Genomic DNA, 7,417 nt, shown 5'->3' on the forward strand with positions numbered 1-7,417 from the left:
GCTGAGCAACTAAACAGCTGCTGAAATAAGTTAATACACTCTGAAAAGCCAAAGGGGTTTTAATGCACATCACAGTGCAATTTGCTCACTTCTACATTTCCCAGTCTTTGCTAATTTATCAACTTCAAACATTTATAATAGTTATACAGTTACTGCCTTTCGTTGCCTTGTACTTGTGATGTGTGCAATGACAATAAAGTTGAATTCTAATTCTAATTCTATAATTTTGATCTCCCTGTTTTAAAATCCTCAAACCACTTTACAAACTCAATTTGAGTCAAATGTATAAACACCATCAGTAAATTTAGTGAATGAAAAGAGTAAGAGCACAAAGTTTGATTACAATTTTTTTTTATTTTATAATGAATACTCAAATTCAGAAAGTAATTTAATTTAAAAAAATCCAAATTATTCATGAGTCGAAATCATCAGGTCAGATTCTTCTTAGTTGAATTCTTCAGGTCAGTTTTGGAGACTTCTTTTTACTCCAACCATTCTGAAAAGTACATCATATTTGTAAGCTGCAAATGATTTTATTCTGTCTTGTATTTTTAGTGATAAAAATTAACATCTCTTTCAAAACATTTCTTTCAAAGCTACATGTAATGACTTCTTCTGGTCTTAATACTTACTAGAAATCCTATTTAATATCTCGTTAGTAACTGGTTTTATGGTTAACTCTGAAAAACAATACTTCATCAAAGCCATCAGAACCCAACTCAGAGCCACAATCCATGGTCCAGTGAGGTTTAACAACTGAGGAAAGAATGAATGTGTTTATTAATACTTACTACAAATTGTATTGAAACCTAAATCATATAAAAAGTAACACTGTGATCTGAAAAGTACTGGATCTGCTGTTTAGATATGCAACATTTTGTAACATGACAGAGAGAAATAACCACTCACCTTGATTGCAAGACAACTGCAAAGTAACAGAAGCCCAAATATCATCGAAACAACTACAGCTTTAAACTGTCCCTGGAGAAATATATAATGTTAAATAAGTTAAAATCTACAACCACACTTCTGTTCTGTATATAAAACACAATGAATTGTGAGAAATAGGAAGAATTTGTGCTGCACTCACCTTTTTCATATTATTATTTTTTTCTTCTTCTTTTGGCTTACTTACTGAGGCTACCTATATACTCTGTGAGCCTCTCCTATTGGTCAATGCTGTATTGTTACGTGTACTGCTGGAATGCTGATTGTCAAGGCTGAAGGGTGTAATGGAAAAATTTGACTCACATTCTGTGTCCATGTAATCTTCCATATACACTACATGATATAAAAGTTATCTTTTATTTTATATTAAATATTTTGGGTTTGCAGTGTCTTTGTCAAAACTTGTTGACAAAGACACTGTGGACTGTTGTTCTGCTCTGTAATACTAACTGACCCCTCTGCAAAGGTTAAAACTCACAAAGACAACCTTTGTCTCGATTGTTGTGGAAATCGATTAGTTTCAGATTTCCACAACAAGACTGAAGTGTTGATGTTCACACTTTCTGCTTGGAAGTCAAAACAATTTACTGTCATTAATATTAAGAGTTGCAGTATGGAACACTGCAGAGAAAAGTCATGTTTCTTAAAATACTCGTCATCAGTCACAGAGACCGGCCAGCTGAGTTTTGCTCAGCCTTTGGGGCCCTGCCCTGCCGTGTGATCCATTCAAACCAGTCTGGTTATGGCTATGGTTCATGACACCTGCCTTCAATCTTTTACAGCAGTGTGTCCTGTTAATTCCTTTCTTTCTTTTTGCTTCTAAAGTTTAATTGTTAGCTTATCCTCAGTCTGTTTCCTCCGAGTGAGTCTGGCTCTGCCACGTTCAGGTCTCACTCTTTCACACCACACACAGTGCTGCTGATGAATTATTATTTTGTGATCCTTTATCTAGACACTACTCTGAGGTTGCATGTAACTAAAATTTGAATTTGAATTTGAACTATGATCACTTTTGTGTCTGTGTTGGTTATGTGTTTTGGTTGTGTTTTGGAGTATTTTATAGGCAAAAGTTAAAAACCAGTCTTTTCTTGTCCTTAATTATATGTTTACACTGAATAAAAAGACATCACATACTGAAAATATATTTTGTGTTATGTTATCATTTTTGTCATTTTGAGATACTTATTAACAATTTTTTTGAGTTTAAAATAATTTTTGTATCATTTGTATCTTATTTGTGCCTCAAGTCTCAAAGCTTCACATCAAAGAGGATAATTTCAAGTACTGACACAGTGGTGCCTAACAAGGTCATTAAAATACTAAGAGTCATTCCTCCCCCAGGTCCAGACAAATCTCCACATGCATCTGAAAAGTTCAATGTGTAGAAATAGTAATATTGTGAAAAAAGGAAGCTTATTGAGCAGCCTGAATGAATTTACTCATGATTTTTCTGTGCTTACAGCTCTTGGAGTAAAAGACTTTTCAGCCATTACCACCTGTTTAAGGATTTCTCATTCACACATTTATTCAAATATTTCCAAACTTCTCTACAGATTTACAAAACTGAATATACAAATGTTAAAGGATTTATTTATTTATTTTACAAATTAAGAGAAGTGTATGAAAAATCATCTCTGTTTATTCTGAATGAGCCAGTCATGAGAAGAGAAGCAGTGAGGATTTCAATGAAATCTCACAGTGTTAGCACTGTTTTCATGTGTTTATCTATGTAAGGGTCCGAGACAAGTAACCCATTAAACCTGCACACAGAATAATGATCAGGAAGTAAAAAAAAGGACTCAATAAAAAGTCAAGCCTACAGGAAAAATTTATATTGGCCTTGGTATCAATACAACTGATCAATACAACTACAAAACAGAAAAAATATCAATATTAGACTCTGATATGATAAAACTGATATCAATGTAGTTAAAAATCATTATCATTCATTTCAAGTTTAATTTCAGGTGACCTGAAAAATGTAAATCTGAGGTGTAACATGCCCTTTTTCTCTGCTCTACAGTTGCACAACATTAAAAAAAAAAAAAAATCACCCTTGAATAAAATCTGTCACATGTTGAACTTGCATGCCATTTAGTGGATTGTAAATTAATTACAGTCACATTATTTAGTAATATTTTACTGAATAATCAAGATTTGAGAATCATGAATGAAAACTGTGACATTTGTAATTATTTGCCAGATTGGGAAATCATTACAGACATATTGTAACAGATTATAAAAGAATTCATTTGTGGCTTCAACTTATTTTTCCAACATTACCTGTAATTATAGTATTTTTATTCTTCCTTCCAGTTTTTAGTTTTAGTTTCTGTTATTCTACAAGAGTCAGACACACATCATGCACAAAAGACAAAAGCAAAGTCAATGTTTGTAGTATGTGTGTAGAGTTAATCAGGCATCTATAGGTCCAGCCGTAAGTTGAACAGCAGGAATGCTTTTGTTTCTGTAATGTCAATAACTGTAATGTCAGTCACACACATAGACGTGCAAAGCAAATCTTTAACTCTTTGCAGGTTTAAACCTTCACTGTATAGTATTCAGTGTCTAACAATGGGTCCAGCCCCAGGTGAAACTGCAGGAATGCTGTGAGTCCTGAATGAAGCTGGTACATCATCATGTTTGCAGCAGAAGGAAATTCAGGGTCAAGTTCAAATGACTTTATTAGAAATGGTCTGCCAAAGACTAGTCTTCCATGGTTGCATGTGCATTTTCAAAATAAACACAGACAAAAGACCTGCATAACAAACATGTAGAATGAATTAATAACTAATAATATGGAATCCACACAGAATCGTGTATGAAGCAAAACTACGATTTATTTATAAAGTTCCTTTAAAACCTTGTCCTTCTGCAGCTTTTTTAACAGAAGCCTTCATCCAGAAATATAAAACCTACACTGGTAAAATATTTAAAGTGCTATTAAGAATAATCTAACTGTATGAACATACATTCACATACATTCCCACACACATGCCTCAGTCAGTCCATAGGTCATTTCAAGAATAGCGCGATGGCCATTTTTTACTAGCAGCATTCAGACATGTTATTAAGGTTGGGTAAAAGCAATGTTTGTGTGTATTTATCCTTACACTGATTGCTCTGTACCGCCTGCCCAAGGGCGACAGTTCAAACAGGGAGTGGCCAGGCAGTGAGGTATCTTTTATAATGTTCTGAGCTTTTTTAAGACAGCGAGTACTAGATCTTCCAGTGCAGCCAATGATCCTTTGTGCGGTAATGACCCTCTGCAGTGCTTTCCTCTGAGCCACTGTGCAGCTCGTGTACCAGATGCATAGGCAGTGCGTTAGTATGCTCTTGGTGGAGGCTCTGCAGAAGGACACCAGCAGTCTCAGTGTGATGTTATTCCTCCTGAGAGTCTCTGTTGGGCCTTTTTCAGCAGCCCCTTGGTGTTCACGCTCCAAGAAAGGTCCTCCTCTTGTTGACTCCCAGAAAGAGAAAGTCTGCCACCGTCTCTGCACAGTCCCCGCTGATGATCAGTGGTGGGATCTCTGTCTTTTTCCTTTGAAAGTCTATTATGAGTTCTTTAGTCTTTAAGGTGTTAAGGTTATTGGTTATTTGTTTCAATTTTGTTTCAGAAATTTGTTTCAGAAATGTTTAATTGAAACCCATCTAGGCCGACTGTTCGAGTCCTGTTAGTTAAAAAAAAATCTAGATTCCAGCCATCTAGATTGTTTTTCTGGTGAAATTGTTCCAAACACCTTTTGATTAAAATAAGAGCCTGTTTGTGTTCAACGATCTCAAAAAATCAACAAACAATAATTGATATGAGAACATTTTTAACAAGAGTTCTGTGGCATGTGGTTGATAAGCTGCAAGCTGCATGGAATCAAGCACATGCTCAAATTGTCTTAAAGTCTTTCCTGTATTTTCATTGAGAGCAATGTAAGGGCGCCTGATCTGAAATCATTTTTGGGATAGATAGATTAAGAAACAGGGGTAAAAATAATTGAGGAAAGATGACATTTTTAAAAGACTTAAAATAATTGAAAATGAAATGAAATACAGGACTCAGATTTGAGTAAATGACCACAAATATTGTGAGATCAGTGCTTTTGATAATGCTACGTGATAAACCACCAGATAATGTGAGCTCTGCCAGCATGTTTTAATGTGTATTCAAGCAGCTTTTAACTGGAACATTGTAGAAAAATGTCAGTGTCCCTCTCGTCCTTTTCACATAGACACTGTGAGTGTCCCTGCACAACTCAAGAAGAAAACACCACAGACTGCAGGTTGTAAAGGACATGTAGCCACTAGTTTATGCATTGTGGCATCAAGTCTTTCATCCTGTGTTTGGGTTTTTTTTGGGACCAGAACTGGCCATATTAAGATGAGAAGGCATATTTCACGCACCGATAGAATCATTTGCAGTGTTAAGGGAAACTGATTTTCATCAAATGCTACCAGTCAGAATAATAATAATGGCACTGGTATCACGTGAAGTCTTAATAATTCTGAGACGCTACGTCCAGATGAACAGAGTCGACTTTTTAGGATCATTTTATATCATGTTGTAGACGGTTATGGCCCTGTGAACACCAACTATGGCATTTAGAATCACTAGCTAAATGACTTTTTGGTGGTATAACCTGAACATTCATCTCAAACTCAAATTTTAAAATGAGTTTGTAACAATTGTAATTTAAAAAAAACAACTTCCTTCCAGTTTTTAGTTTTTGCTATTGTACACCCTGAGAGTCGGACATATACATACAAAACCTGTGCAAAGTAAATCTTTGTAAGATGTTTGTAAGCTTAAACAGGCATTTATGGCTCCAGTCTCAGGTTAGGCTAGAGGAATGCTTTCGTTTCTGTTAATGTATATCATATCAATCACACACACGTACACACACAAAGCAAATGTAGGGCTAATCAGGTACAGCCACGTGTCGAACAGCAGGAATGCTTTTGTTTCTGTAATGTCAGTAACTGAAATGTCAATCACACACACATAGACATCCATCCATCATACATGTGTATGTGTAACAATGGGTCCAGCCTCAGGTGAAACTGCAGGAATGCTGTGAGTCCTGAATGAAGCTGGTCCATCAGGATATGTGCAACTGAAATAATTTCAGGACTTTGTTTGAACATGCAGGTAGAAATGGTCTACCATAGATGAGTTTTACTTCCTCACGTGCATTTTCAAAACAAACATTGAGAACAAATAAGGGTAATACAGTACACTAAATAAATAAATAGATAAATGATCACCAGAGCATTATGTATGAATTGCCATCTTGTTTAAATGTGTATCCAAGAAGCTTTTAAGCAGAGACTTTACAAAAAAATGTCAGTGTCCCTCTCGTCCTTTAAACACAGACACTGTGAATGTTTCTGGACAACTCAAGAAGAAACACCAGAGACTGCAGGTTGTAAAGGACATGTAGACAGTAGTTTATGCACTGTGGCTTCAAGGCTTTCATCCTGTGTTTGGTTTTTTGGCATCAGAACTGGCCATATTAAGATGAGAAGGCATATTTCACGCACCGATAGAATCATTTGCAGCATTAAGAGAACCTCATTTTCATCAAGTGCTAGCAGGAACGCTCTTACACCTTCAGTCAGAAATGATAATGGCCCTGGTATCACGTGAATTCTTAATAATTCTAATTAATTTGTTATGACAGCCGAAACTATTGTTTGCTGCAGGAAGTCACAAGTCAGCCGAAACACAGATTAATGACTAACAAGTTGGAACCATTTGTTGATGGGATGGTACTTTAATATCTGAACTGCTCTATGCTAACATCTCCTGGTGTAAATGTCCTGTTGCCAAGGGAGGGCAGCCCTGCCACACAGATAACTCTCTGAAGAGCTTTTTGTTCCCTAACACAACTATTCCCATACCAGGATGTGATGTTCTGTGTGAGGACGCTCTGCACAATGGCTGCATAGAAAGTCCTGAGTATCACTGGAGAGACCCTGAACTTCCTCAGTTGTTGGAGATGGTACAAGCGCTGCCTAACCTTTTTGGACTGGACCTAATGTGAGCAGACCATGTTAGGTCTGAGGAGATGTGGACACCAAGGTACTTGAAGGACTGGACCTTTTCCACTGGAGCTCTGTTGACGATAAGGGGCTTGTAAACTTTGTGGTTACTCCGTCTGAAGTCCACCACCAGCTCCTTGGTCTTGCAGATGCTCAGCTGGAGGTGGTTGTCCTGGCACCAAGATGTCAGATTGTTTGTAGGCTTAAACAGGCATCTATGGCTTCAGCCTCAGGTTAGACTAGAGGAATGCTTTCGTTTCTGTTAATGTACAACATGTCAATCACACACACACGTACACCCACAAAGCAAATGTAGGGCTAATCAGGTACAGCCACGGGTTGAACAGCAGGAATGCTTTTGTTTCTGTAATGTCAGTAACTGAAATGTCAATCACACACACATAGACATCCATCCATCCATGATCCATGTGTATGT

The 7,417-nt window shown here is 36.7% G+C and overlaps 1 long non-coding RNA gene across 1 annotated transcript; it reads right to left on the minus strand.

Moving 5' to 3' along the window:
- Window positions 1-334: 334 nt before the first annotated feature.
- On the minus strand, window positions 335-1,109 carry LOC102289515. The gene is made up of 4 exons (XR_318058.1): window positions 1,091-1,109; window positions 910-981; window positions 633-756; window positions 335-496 (listed from the first exon to the last, which is right to left on the minus strand). It is a non-coding gene; the product is annotated as an uncharacterized LOC102289515 (long non-coding RNA).
- Between the last annotated feature and the right edge of the window lie 6,308 nt (window positions 1,110-7,417).

The sequence above is a fragment of the Haplochromis burtoni genome, unplaced genomic scaffold (assembly GCF_018398535.1).
Source record: "Haplochromis burtoni strain Fernald_Lab_line unplaced genomic scaffold, NCSU_Asbu1 Contig_2695, whole genome shotgun sequence".
Classification (NCBI taxonomy): Eukaryota; Metazoa; Chordata; class Actinopteri; order Cichliformes; family Cichlidae; genus Haplochromis; species Haplochromis burtoni.